Here is a 14,748-nt window from a genome sequence, read left to right on the forward strand (position 1 = left end):
CCCAGGGCTTCATGTGTAAGAGGCAAGCACTTTACCACTAGGCCATATTCCCAGCCCACAACATCCACTCTTTGGGACTCTCTGCAGAGTCAGAGTTCTTGGATGTGATTGAGCAATAACATTGTCATTTGCCCGTTTCTTCCTGAATATATATCTTCTTAGTCACTGTCACTCAGTACTCTGAAGCTGGGACTTTAAAAGCAAGTTTATATGGAGATTTCTAATTTGACTGTTCTCGTTTACAGCTTTACAACCCAGTACCCAGGTTACCCTGGAGCTATATGCACCCAATTAAAGAACATTCAATTCAAGATCTATATGCCTTTGAGTATGACTGGGTAACTCTCAATAATTGAGTTTGATCCAACTGCTCATTCATCTGAGGTGAATTAAGTCTTCCAGGGCACGAGAGTACCATTTAGTAAATTACCTTTTCCAGCACACTAAATTTGCTTCACATGGGTGAACAGCTTCCTTCCAGGGAGCAGTTTCATCTCCCTCATTCTCCACTGGCCCAACCAACTGACACTACAGGTTGATTCATATGACACAGTATTTACCTATAGTCTCAAACAATAAACATACAATAAGGATACATGCCATTCATGGGCTCACATGCCAGTAGGTATAAATTTAAAAAGTAATTATTTGAAAGCTTTAATAAAATAGGAACAGCAATGATTCTTTAATCTCTTAAATATTGAAAAACACTGGCTAGAAATTTACTTTGATATAGTAAAATTATTTGGCTCCTTAAAGGAGTCAGTAAATAAGCATCCTTTTTTATAACTTTAGTACAATAATATGTTCATAAAAATGAGTCTATTTAAATAGCAATAAAATGGAGTGTAATACTTGAAAAGTGATAAGGTTTCATTTTTCACTGGCAAATATAAATGTTCTTTTAATTTTAACCCACTCTTCCTCTTCTCTTAGACATTAAAGCCACATACATTTATGGGTTCCTCTTTTGAAAACTAATATCCAGAGCATAAAACAGTTTTTTGTGGGGGCCATAATTTGTTAAATAATGCTGTGAAAGTGGTTGGGTACCCAATGAGTCCATGCAGAAATAAAATACGGGCAGACTGCTTCCAAATGTTTTCTTCTCCACAAATATCATGTCAGAACCTACAGTTTCTCTTACACTGTGACTATATTCAAGAAGCTATAATAATCCATAACTTCGAGCAGAAAGAACATTTTAGCAAACTGCTCTGATTTACATCTAAGCCAAAGTTTAAAATTCAACAGAAAGCATGTATTTTAAGTAAACCAGAAATCCAATGATTCAGCTCTTGAAACTGTGTTGGGACCAGCTCTGAGGAACACATTAGTAGGGAGAGACATTTTCAACAGTGAATAACACCTACTACTTCTTTGTTTTCTCCCTTTTTCTCTTTATGAAATCCTGCATCTCCTTTAACAGTATTAACATAGAACAGGCTGTACCTGGATCCTCATTTTCAAATAAGTTTAATGGCCTTTTAAGGAGAGCCTAATGGTAAACAGCATTGAAAATGCTGGCCCAGCTCGAGGCTACAAGATGGTGAATAGAGATGTTACTTCAGGCAGTCTGGACATATTTAGTTAATGTAACTTAAGAATGACAAAAATCAGACTTCTTTGAGTCTGATTTCATTTTCTCCTTTATTATTGGGAATGAATGTTAGCTCAGACGGGATCTTAAAGTTACATTCATACAGGTCTCAATGGTAACAAGCTGTAAAAAAAAAATGAATTGCCCCAATAAAAAATATTAAAGTGTATTGAACTACATAATATCTCTTTTCAAATCCATTTCACATTTATGCTCTTATTTTAAAATAGAGACCGACACACCATTATTACTTTCTTCTAAAGCCATATTTCATGTGGGATTGCATGCATACCTAGGGTAGGCCCACAGAGAATGTGAGTCAGAGAATAGGGATCTTTAGTTCTATGCCTAACTTTTTCTTTCATTCTGGGAGTCCTAATTTCTCTGCCTTCAAGAGTATGTTTCCCTGGTCTCTTAAATCCATAAATGAGAGAACATAAATGCAAGGCTGAGAACAATTCAGCGAGATACTTGTAGGGAAGGATTTGTCTGGATATTTTGTAACTCAGGGTCTATTGATCTGTGTAGAATGAACAATGTACGTGAGCTGGTGAAAATGGCTTCACAGGTGAACATTTTTATGATCCTAGAATATCCTAGTGATGTTCTAACTTCCTAAACTAGGAATCCAACTTTAGAATTGTTATCAAAAAATCAGTACCATTTTCACAAAGAAGAAAAATATGAACACGCTTTCCAAGTCCCATTTTAAAAGTTACCTTCTCAGCTGACCCTCTATGAGTATAGCATGCCCAGTTCTGTTGCAAATACAAAAATGAGAAGGTTCTTCAAAGAATTCATAGTAAGGCATGTTATAAATACACTTCATGAAAAAGTAAATAGAAAGAAAGATAGCCAAAATGTGAGTGCTAAGGCTTTAAAGGTGTGATTATTTTGTGCCAGGCACTTTATAAACACTATCTTGAATGATTGTCTTCATAGTGTAATGGTTGTACACATGTCTAAGAGACATGTGAGAATTGAAGCGCAGGGGCGTAAAGTGGCTTGTGGAAGATCATGCTGCGAGCCATGTCACAATGAAGCTCCTCCCAGAGTAGAATTGTGTGCTCTTCCCAGAGGAAAACAGCAGCTTTAATGCAGGCCAAGGTGATTCAGTGGCAAAAGTAAAGACCTTAGAAGAGGCATTTGGGCAGTGTCTCTGGAATGAGTCATACTAAGAATGAGTATTCTTTCTTTGTGCCAAAGGGTGTGAACAGACAGATAAAACAGTAATGAGTCTTCAAATGCTCTTGAACTAGAATGTGAGGGGATTTTGAAGCAATTCTCTCTTGGGCTTGTGCCTCACTTAGTTGTTAGTAGAAAAGTCTTGAGGCTGTTTAAATGAACAATAATCAAACATAATCTAAAAGGACTCTTGTGTCCACATAATACCTAAATGGTAGGGTTATGGGAATAAACTCTAAAAAAATGCCTGACTTCAGGCAAGTGAAACAAAGAAAAGTGGACACGTCCATATTAGAAAGCAACAGTGGGAATTATTCAACAAGAAATATTGGATTGATATCTTATCAGTCTGATTTTTAGACTCTTTTGAAAGTTACAAAGAGACAAAAGTAGCTTCCACCTACCTCTTTATCTAGTGAACCTAACTTACAAACCTGCCTTAAATAATATGACAAATACAACTCTGGTTCATAAGTATTAAAAGCACAGTACACCTTGACAATGAACCTAAATACATCTAGCTTTCATGCATATGAAGAAATGCTGCTTAACAACTCCTTAGCTGACTTCCTGGCCCCTAACGGATAAAATCTTGTTTGAAGAACAGATAGCTTAAAAAGTATTACCCACCAAACATAAAAAATAAAATCAACCAGCTTAGTAGGTCTCTGCCAACCAAGGTTCAAGGCTGCCAGCCACTCTGGTGGCTCAGGATATACTGAGCAAGGATATACTTTTAAATTCAGATTACCATTTTGCTGCATGTTAGATAAAAGAACTTCAAAATGGTTTTAGAATTTTAGCTTGTTCCTGGTTCCTAACCAGTGGATTTTCATAAGCACTTAAAACACGAAAATCATAAATCACATTAAGTTAAAAAAAAACTAGACACATTTTGAGGATATTTAAATTATTAGGGTATATATTGTTTTGAAAAGACTAGCAGAAAAATTCAGCTGTTATTTGTACAAGATGAAAGCACTTTTAAATTATATATAATTTATATTATATATGTGTAATTTTCATTCAGCTCAAGAAATATTACATTGAGCTACCATATGCAAGCTCTGGAGATGGTCAAGTAGAAGAGAATACATCATTACAGTTGACCAGTCTCTATTCTCAAGTGTTCACAGCCTACTATAGAAGTGTGTAAAGTTACTAGATGGAGCCCACAAGCTAACATAATCCAAGAAAAGTGTGATATTCCATCTCTACAATGTTTACAAAAATATTTGAATTCATTTTCTTTAGTTAAAACTTTATACTTCTTGTCACCTTATGGATACTGAACAATATGTTGGAAATTAACTGTGCAACTCAGTCGGGGGGGAGGGAAGGTGAAAGAAAAATGAAGGATGAGGTAACAAATGTGACAAGAAATGTACTCACTACCTTACCTATATAACTTTAACCCCTCTGTACATCACCTTGACCATAAAATTAAAATTTAAAAAAACTTTACACTTCAGTTCAACTGAATGCATTTGTTGCCAAGCTGATATTCCTGTTTATTATGTGTAGAAAGCCCCTGAAGGCATTTGAATTTGGAGGAAAAGAAAAATGACTACCACAATTATTTGTATTTTATTTGTATTATATGTTATTTTATTTGCATTATACTGCTCATGATTACACAGAGATCCAAAAGAGAGAATAGAGAGTGATTTCTGGCCAGGTAATGCAGAGCATATTTTGAAGAAAATAATACCAGCCAAGACCAGAGGACCTTTCAGATAGAGAAAACAAAAGAGAACATGGAGATATAAAATGTAGGTTGAGTTTATAAAATTAAGGAAGATGAAAAAGACAAAAAATATTCACCCTCTACTTAACAAATATGTACTGTTGGCTGATAATAGATACTTCCCAGGTGACTCATAATAAATCAGTGTGTTCATTATTATTAGCTCTGTAACACGGAAGACTATTCAGTTAGTAAGTGGTACAGTCAGAATTCAAAGACCTGCCTCAGATTCAGGCAATTTTAATATTGAGCCTAGTTCAAATGATAGCTGATTGCAAATTTATTACAAACTCTCATTTGTTAATTTATTTCGCATAGTCCATTCAATATGTATTCTACTGAACATGCATTTCATTAAATAAAAGTCTAGATATAAAATGTGGATATAGCCCTTACTTTGGGAAATATATAAGTTTCATTCAAAGCAACAAATGGAAGAATAATTATGTAAACAAATATGCATAGCCTGAAGGAAATTTAGGGAAGTTCTCATCCAACTTTATCCTTTTATAAGTGAGGAAATTGACGGGAGGGGAAATTGGGGGGGGGGGCAGGATGGAAGGGATGATATTGATCAAGATGTGTTGTACTCAAAACGTGACATAAAATTGTAAACTCTTTGTAAAGCTACTTAATAATTGTTTTAATATTTGCTTTTAAAAAGTCAAAGAACTTTTATTTTAAATGAAAACTTTTCTCAGTAAAGATCTTAATCAGTTTTAGAGTATTATAATTCTCCTTATCCAAGCTATAAACTTAAAAACAATAAGTCATAGAAACCGTAATTGCATTATAAACATGCTACAAATAAAGTTTAAAAGTAACTCATGGAAAAAAATCTCAGAATTCATTTTTAAGGGCACTGCAGAAATAAGTTATAAAAAAAAAAACTAGCCATGACATGACCCTTTTTGCTTCAATAATTTTATTATGACCCATTGTACTATAACTGGATGAGAAATCTATAAAATTCATATTGTAGTGACCTGAAGGATTTCTTAAGTCAAAAACCAAAACAATTATGTTATATGATCTTTAATTTGATTTGGTATTGAAGAGTTAGGATTAAAGTAAAGAGGAAAGCAAAAAATTAATTGCAGAAAGTTTTTCCATGTATAAGAATGTAACAAATCGACAAAATTCTGTGATTGAATCTTTCTCTTCACCTACTTAGAGCCATTTACTGAAAGTTAAGAGTAACACAAAAAGTTTTCTTTTCTTTTCTTTTTTTTTGTATTAGAAATGTATGTGATATATCCAGTTGTCAATGGCTCATGCCTATCATCCTAGATGCTCAAGGGGCTGAGATCTGAGAATCCAGGTTAGAAGCCAGCCAGTGAAGACAAATTCAAGAGATTCATCTCCAGTTAAGCAACAAAAAGACAAGCATGGCTCAAATGGTAGAGCTCCAGCCCTGGGGTAGAAAAAGCTGAGGACACACACACACACACACACACACACACACACACACACACACGCACGCACACGGAGAGAGAAAGAGAGAGAGATATGAATGTGATATGCAAAATATAAACATATTTACTATATAAGTAAACAAATCAAAAAGTGACTGACCCAATGAATGGCTAGAAGGATAGATTAAGCAGATATCCACTAGCCATATTTTTACATTCTAAGCCTAAGTAATAGTTCTTTTTCACCCAGAGAAAATCACTCTTGGCCCGGGACCCAATTGTACAGATGAGGCTATCTTTAGATCTTAGTAAGATATTTGCCTAACAAGATATTTGTCACCTTTATTAATTACTTGTTTAGCCACCTATTCAACTTAAGTTTATTAAAACCATATTTAGCACCTTAGGATCACAGGTTTTACTCTCACAGTGATCTATCTAATCACAGCTACAGGAGACCACAGTGGACCACTTGAGTCTCCACACCATCTCAAGAACATAGTAATCCTTTCTGCCCCCAATAGGAAAAGGAAGTAGCTCATTCTTCTCTAGACTGTATATTTTTTAGCTAGAGATTCAAAGTAAAGTCTCTATAGAATATAAGATGCATTATACCAATGCTTTACATGAAAATATCTCTTCTTTCTGTTGTTGGTCTCCTTTCACAGTGATCTAAACTATTTGATTCTTTATCACAGAAAAACAACAAGCATATCCTCAAAAATATAAAGGAGAAAAGCTGTCTGACAAAGAAATAAAAGTAAAATCAGGGAGACATGGGAATCCTAGAGAATCTCTTGGAGTTTTTAAAATTAAGCCTTTCTCACAGAAAGCCACTCTAGGATTAGTATTTTAACAAACAACATCATCTTTACACTTCGTACTTACTCTCACTGTAGTTCGGGGTAGGTACTGTCAATCCAGAGTACAGCTACAGAGTAGTGTCTGTTGCCAGTTTCAGAACTGAATACTGAATTTTCTAGATTGAGGAAAGGTCCTCTCTTAGAATGCACATCTAGATGCATATCTAGGTCCCATCTGCAGCCTCACTATCCAATTATTTTATTTCATACCTACCACTAAACAATTTTGATATGTGTGTTACTCTCTAATGTTATTATATTTTTATGTTCATTATCAAACACAAAATATGAAACTAAAGGCTGAAATAGTATTTTAAAGTAACTCTGTATGTTTCCATCAGAAAGAATGACATTGCCCCAATTTTAAGAAAATGGAAAAATTTGGGGGAAAATAATCATATTAAGTGAAGTAAACCAGACACAAAGAAACATGGGCTTGGTGGTTTTCCTTATTTGTAACAATTAGTATATGACTAGGACAGCCCTAGCAGAGGAGCAATAGCTCAATAGGTATGTTCATATGAACATATAAAATGACACCAATCAAAATGAACTCCAAGATAGAGAACAAGAGGTTTCTTTTGTTGTTGTTGTTGATAGTGATTGTTGATTTTAATATACTATATGAAATTCTCTCATTTTTTTGTCCTCCCTTTGGCATATCCCCTATAGTCACTGTGTTTAATTCTGGTACCCTGTGCCTTGTATATATGTTTACCTGATTTGGGTAAAGGAAAGGGAATAACAAAATGGATGAACAGAAGACAGGGTGAAACAATGCAACAGTGAAACCCAGAAGATCAGGTTGGAAATGCACTCTACAACTTAATCTGTGTGTGTGTTGGGTGTGTGTGGGGGAAAGGGAAAGTGGGAGAAAAATGAGGGGAGGGGTAACAATGTGTGACAAGAATGTACTCATTACCTTACTTTTGTAGCTGTAACCCCACTGTACACTACCTTTACAACAAAATACAAGTAATTTAAAAAAGAAAAGAAAGTGACATTTACTTAAATATTAATGGCACAAATTTAATAATTTAATATCTGGTTATAATAGGGAATAATTAGTACATGTTTAGGTTTGTCATAGCAGAAGATCATAATAGCCCAATAGCTATGCCCTTATGAACACATACAATGATGCTAAGTAAAATGAACTCCATATTATGGAAACAAGTGGTATATTATTGTTGTAAATATTTTCAACATGCCATGTGAAACCATACCCTTTTTTCTTTTTTTCTCCTATATTCCCTTCCTGTGGTTTTACCTCCGCTATCACTGTATCTGATCTTAGTACCCTGGATACTGTATGTACATGTATTAGAACTAGGGAAGGAAAAGGGAATGCCAAAATCGAGAGACAAAGGAAAAAAGACACACGATTCCAAAAGCAACACTTACAAAACCCTTTGGTGTAAACCAACTGAACAACTCATGGAGGGAGAGGGAAATGGGGAGGAGGGAGAGGGGGAAAATTAGGGCAGAGGTAATAAGTTAGATAAGAAATGTACTCACTGCCTTATGTATGAAAACATAACCCCTCTGTACTTGACTGTGACAGAAAGAAAAAATAATAAGGATAAAAAAATTAAGGTAAATACTTGATTTAAAATAATGGGAACACTATACACCTATATAGTTTATATACAATCCTACACAATTTTAGACAGATTTGTTGTGATACAAGGCAATCCCATTTTTTGCGCTTTAAATTTACTTTTATTTTTTAAGAAATCCAAGTTTTAATATTGATATTCTTCATTTGTTGTGACTTCCTCCTTTTAGATTTGATTCTTGCCCATTATATAATGTAGTTGATAAAGAATTTGAAGAGTTGAAGAGATGGATTTTTTTCCATATTACCCTTGGCCTTAAGCCTTATTTATATGTTTTCTAGTGTATGTGCAAGAGTGAGAACCATTGCATTAGTAACATAGTTTTCTTGAATTACTGTCTTGGGCCAGCTAAAATCTAGGGCTTGCTGTAATTGCTCAAGACATTGAAATAAACTGTTTACTTCATCCATTATTTGGCATTCTCATAAGATAAATAATTATCAGGTTACATATCTCTATCTTGAAAGGATATGTCCCAGCCATCCCAGGGGACCATGTGGAGATAATCACAGACAGGAGAAGAAGGTTCATAAGGAGCCATAGTTCCCATGGGAGCGGGAGCTACATGGCGTCTGCACCTTATCCAGGTGGCAGCTTCTTTTTTGGGGGGTAAAGAGGAAGTAGGTAGGTAGGTAGTAGGAGTGGCTCATTTGGTATGGGTGGATCTGGGGGCTAGTGGGAGGAGCTGAGGACCTGAGGCTAGGGAAATGCTAACATATCTAATAATAAAACAGTTTGAGAAAACTTCTCAGGAGTATTATGAATGTATTTTATAAAGAATTTCTATGACCTAGTATGATATCATGTTTATATTTTTAAAGGGTACATAGAAATAGCAGTTGTTAAAAAGATGACATAAAGCATAAATAAAATGAGATTTTTAGCACTGTATTTCTACTCCCTGTTTCCTGTCCCCTACTGGCATACCCACCACCCATTTTAGAAACTACCAATGAAAGGAAACTCATTGCTGTAGCAGTACCCACAGAGTACCCAAAACAGAGAACCTGAAGCACCCAAAACTCATGCATGTGTCTATGTACTCTAAGTTTCCAGTTCTGAACTGTTGTCTTTATGTTAATGTTTTCATTGTCTACACATATATCATAACTATTTACACAAAAATACAACTAATGAAAACAAGGTCAGCCTTAAATCAATAGTTTATATTATAAGGATATTGTCATCATTATTTAACTGGCATCAACTGATAACATTGTTTTAAAAAACAGCATGTCTTCTGCAGTTTGAATATGGTTTGTCCCCTCTGAACAGGTTGGAATGTGATGGCCAGTGTGTTGATGGTGGTTTAGGAAGTGATTAACTCATTCCGAGGGTTAAAGGAGCATTTTGTTACATAAGTCACTTAAACGAAACAGCTGACGAGTGAAAAAGAAAAAGGCATGTCTTCTACTAGGGATTTGTGTAAATACATAAAGGAAGCTTTGAAATTTTTCATCTATCTTCCTCTCTATTTCCTACCTAAAAAAAATTAGCGTTCTTCACAAAAAAATGTTTGGACACTTAAGTAATAATATGGTGTGTTCATGAGCATCTGCTTTGTTTTAATCCTGAAAAGCTGCCCTGTGAGATAGGGTTATTCTTGACTTAAAATGGAAATTATTTCCACTTTACAAATAAGGAAATCGAGTCACAAGGAGCTTAAGGCCATTCTGCCTTTATTATCTTTCCCATATGTTGTTAATGGCACCTAATTTCCAATGTATAGTTATTTTAGAGAGATTATTACAATAAAGATTTAGAAATATTTATTTTTTTCACAGAGCTTGTGCCAATAATTATTTTAATTATTTGAAAATTAGTTACTCCATGGTCAGCTTATTTCAGATTCAGCAATCAAAATCTTTCACTGATTGATAAAGTTATATATCAGGATATAGACCATGTCAACATCTGCTTTTACAGATATTGCTATTAGATGTATGCTATTAAAAAACAAACAGTACAAGAAATGTATCCAATGCCTAACGTATGAAACTGTAACCTCTCTGTACAACAGTTTGATAATAAAAATTTGAAAAAATTGTTTGTAATTCTTTAGTCTTGTACAGAATTTTTCAGTGGATAAATGTTATTAGCACTTGGAGCTAGAACTAGAAACCACATTATTGCAGTACTGTCATCCCTCAACCTACGAAATGCTAGCCCTATTTTCCCAGTCATACTTTGTAATTACCAAAATGTGAAAGGACCACTTTTAAATTGAGAACCTCTGTATAACTTCAAAGACTCAAGACCACTCTAATGAACTGGAAGTGCAAATAAAGTATGAGTTAGTAAACAATACTCCTGAATGGAACTAAAAGCAAAATACTCAAGGAAATTTATATTTCTCTTGCCATACATTTTAGAGAATGTTTATTTCTCTGATACAAGATAAATAATTTATAGCTAATACATTTTACAATTACTAAAAATTATGAACTAGTCAAAGAAATTCAGCACCTTGAACAATTGAGCAAACAATATAAAATCATAGCATATAAAAATCCTACAATGTAATTTATTTCAGATCCAGAGATAAGGGAATTCTGACAAAGAAGAAATTTACTTTTTTCTTGTCCGATTCACGAATTCTTAGATCTGTAGTGCTTCATGTTCTCCTGTTGACATATCTGACCTTAAGGAGGAAAAATCAGAAGGTATTATATCATGTGGTAGGATATCACAAATGAGCAGGCATTCCTGTGCAGCACTTTTTCTGCTGGTTTTTTTTATGCTGTAAGAAAAATGACAGCTCCTTTAGAAAGAGAAACCTTAATGAATGAAATACCTTTTAAGCCAAAGTAAAGGAACATAATAAATCCATTAGGAATGATGCAGCAAGTTTCAGAAGTGAGAGCTGGTAGTAAATATGACAAGCTGTTGCAACAACAAAAATAGTAATCAGTGTAATCACAGCAACAAAAATAGTACTTTATTTTGGTCCTTTCAATGAGGTAAAAATAATGGGTCCTTTTTCTAAGTTAGCAGTTTGGGATAATGCTGGAAAAAATAGAAAAAGCAGATAAAATCTCAAAATGTGTAGCATATTTACAGTTTCAGAGTCACTATTCTGTAGTTTTGTTTTTCTTCAAATTTCTATTAAAATAATTTCATTTATATCCTTTTTTTCTTGGCTGTACATGACTAATTGATTCTTCCTTTTATAGTTTACTTTTCTTTAATATTAGCTTTTACTTAGCTTCAGTAAATCTATAATCAGCTAAATTTGCATTCATTATTATAGTATATAATAAAATATTCATTTATTCTAATTATTTTAACCATTATAACAATGATATTTCTTTTGTTACTTTAAGTATCCCACATAAATATGTAATGTACCATATATTACATATGATATTGTATGTACTATATCATGTATATACAATCTATATAGGATATAACATATATACTAGATAGCATATATAGTATATGCATTCTAAGGCATTTTATAATGCATAATATATGTATATATGTATATACAAATGTATATATAAATTATATATGTACGTGTGTGTTTATTTTTTTAAGTTTTTATTATAAAACTGATGTACAAAGAGGTTACAGTTTCATACGTTAGGCATTGGATACATTTCCTGTACTGTTTGTTACCTTGTCCCTCATACCCCGCTCCCCCCTCCCCCTTCCCCCCCCTGCGGTGTTCAGTTCACTTACACCAAACAGTTTTGCAAGTATTGCTTTTGTTGTTGTTTCTCTTATTTTACCCTTTGTCTCTCAATTTTGGTATTCCCTTTGAATTTCCTAATTCTAATACCAGTACACACTGTTTCCCATACACTCAGATAAGATTCCAGAGATAGTGTAGATACAATCACAAGAAGGTGATACACGAGCAACATCAATAGTAGAAACTACAGATACACATGGGATGTTGAAAGTAGTTACAACTGTGATATGACAATCATTTCCATAAAATGGAGTTCATTTCACTTAGCATCATCTTATGTGATCATAATGGTATAGCTATTGGGCTCTTGTGATCCTCTGCTGTGACTTGCCTAAACCTGTGCTAATTATTCCCAATAAGGGAGACCATAGAGTCCATGTTTCTTTGGGTCTGGCTCACTTCACTTAGTATAATTTTTTCCAAGTCCTTCCATTTCCTTACAAATTGGGCAATGTCATTCTTTCTGATAGAGGCATAAAATTCCACTGTGTATATGTACCACATTTTCCTGATCCATTCTTCTACTGAGGGGCATCTGGGTTGGTTCCAGATTCTCGCTATGACAAATTGAGCTGCAATGAACATTGTTGTGCTGGTGGCTTTACTGTGATTTTGTTTGTGGTTTTTTGGATAAATACCCAAAAGTGGGGTTGCTGGGTCATAGGGGAGTTCTACATTTAGCCTTCTGAGGACTCTCCATACTGCTTGCCAGAGTGGCTGAACCAGTTTACATTCCCACCAACAATGAAGTAGGGTTCCCTTTTGGCTACATCCCCTCCAACATTTGTTATTGTTAGTTTTCTTGATATATGACATTCTTACTGGGGTGAGATGGAACCTCAATGTTGTTTTGATTTGCATTTCTTTTATGGCCAGTGATGTAGAGCACTTTTTCATATGTTTCTTGGCCATTCTCATTTCCTCATCAGAGCTAAATTTGCATTCATTTTTATAGTATATAATAAAATATTCATTTATTCTAATTATTTTAACCATTCTAACAATGATATTTCTTTTGTTACTTTAAGTATCCCACGTAAATATGTAATGTCCCATATATTACATATGATATTGTATGTACTATATCGTGTATATACAATCTATATAGGATATAACATATATACTAGATAGTGTATATAGTATATGCATTCTAAGGCATTTTGTAATGTATAATATATGTATGTATGTATATACAAATGTATACATAAATTATATATGTACGTGTGTGTTTATATACACATAAACATATATACACATATGTATAAATTATATGTAACATACATACATGTCTATAATACTGTATATAAATTAATGTATACATTATACATGTTACATATATGTGAATTTATATATAAGTGTTTATGTGTTTATGTGTGTATATATATACATATGTATGTACATACATACATATATTATGGTCACCTCTACCTGGTAGTTATAGAAAGGCAATCATTTGGCCTGTTTCCCTAGACCATAATGAAATATTGCAATGTGGAAAATGCTTTGCCTTGCAAGACAGGACACTGGCACTTATGAAATTGCCCTAAGCTCAATGACAAATATATGTAGTAACAAGAGAAAAACTCATTCCACTCTTCCTTGAAAAGTTACCTCTTTTCACTTCTGCCACAGGTCTTATTGTTGATGAGATTTTGGCTCTTACTAATAGGATGAGCTTATTAAGGTCTCTGAAAAGCAACAGAACTTGGGTAGTCACCATATATGCCTTTCTGTGAATGCTTTCGTTAATCCAATGCACTTTGTATGGGCTGTGACATCAAAGTACCTATTATCATTTTTGCCCTTTCCTAAAATGCTCTGTGAAGATTTCATAGATACTTCTGGTTCTCTCAGAGAAGCAAGATATATATAGGGCCTAGCAGAGCTTTAGTTCTGAGACAAGTTCAGAGAGGTGTCTGATCTTAAGTTACTTTTAGTGCAAATGTTACTTTGTGAAATAGATGGATGAGTCTTCACAATCACAGGACTTGCTAAACCTGAACATGAGAAGAAAGTGTCACTCCAAGACACAACCTGTGAAGAAGCTGAGTCCAATGGGCTTTTTCAAAGGTCCAAAATGAGGTACATGCCATCTGTGGAACTAGCTTTCCGAAAAGCAGATGACTTCTTCTTCTGGATGTTTCTTGTTGTTGTTTTTGTTTTTATCATCTTTACAGTCACTGAGACACCAAATTATAGTATTTGCTCTTCGAGAGTTCAGATTTTTCAACCAGTATATAGAGAATAAATGTTCTCACTGCCTTATGTATGAAACTGTAACCCCTCTTTACATCACTTTAATAATAAAGAAATGAGAAAAAAAAGAATTGGCTTACTAGTTATTTTTACTCCATAGTAGAAAGAGGTTGTCCTTGTACTTGGCCAACTACATAACTTTATTTCTCCTCTCTACATCTAGTTTTATAGATGTGTAAAACACATGACTCTAAAGTACTTCTCAACTCTAATATACTTTAATGAGTCATTATGTAATTTTATAAAGAAATTTCCAATTTACTGTGAGGATTGTTTATTTTTTGCTTTACAATGATTCTTAGAAATGAAAACACATGTGGCTCTATCATTGCAAACTCTGTCTTGTTCATAATAGGAAAATGTGATGAA

General features: G+C 33.9%; 1 protein-coding gene across 2 annotated transcripts in view; it reads left to right on the top strand.

Moving 5' to 3' along the window:
- Positions 1 to 14,748, top strand: part of Epha6 (EPH receptor A6) — a 711,982-nt gene that overhangs the window by 558,122 nt on the left and 139,112 nt on the right. The window lies entirely within an intron of this gene.

The sequence above is a fragment of the Perognathus longimembris genome, chromosome 5 (assembly GCF_023159225.1).
Source record: "Perognathus longimembris pacificus isolate PPM17 chromosome 5, ASM2315922v1, whole genome shotgun sequence".
Lineage (NCBI taxonomy): Eukaryota > Metazoa > Chordata > Mammalia > Rodentia > Heteromyidae > Perognathus > Perognathus longimembris.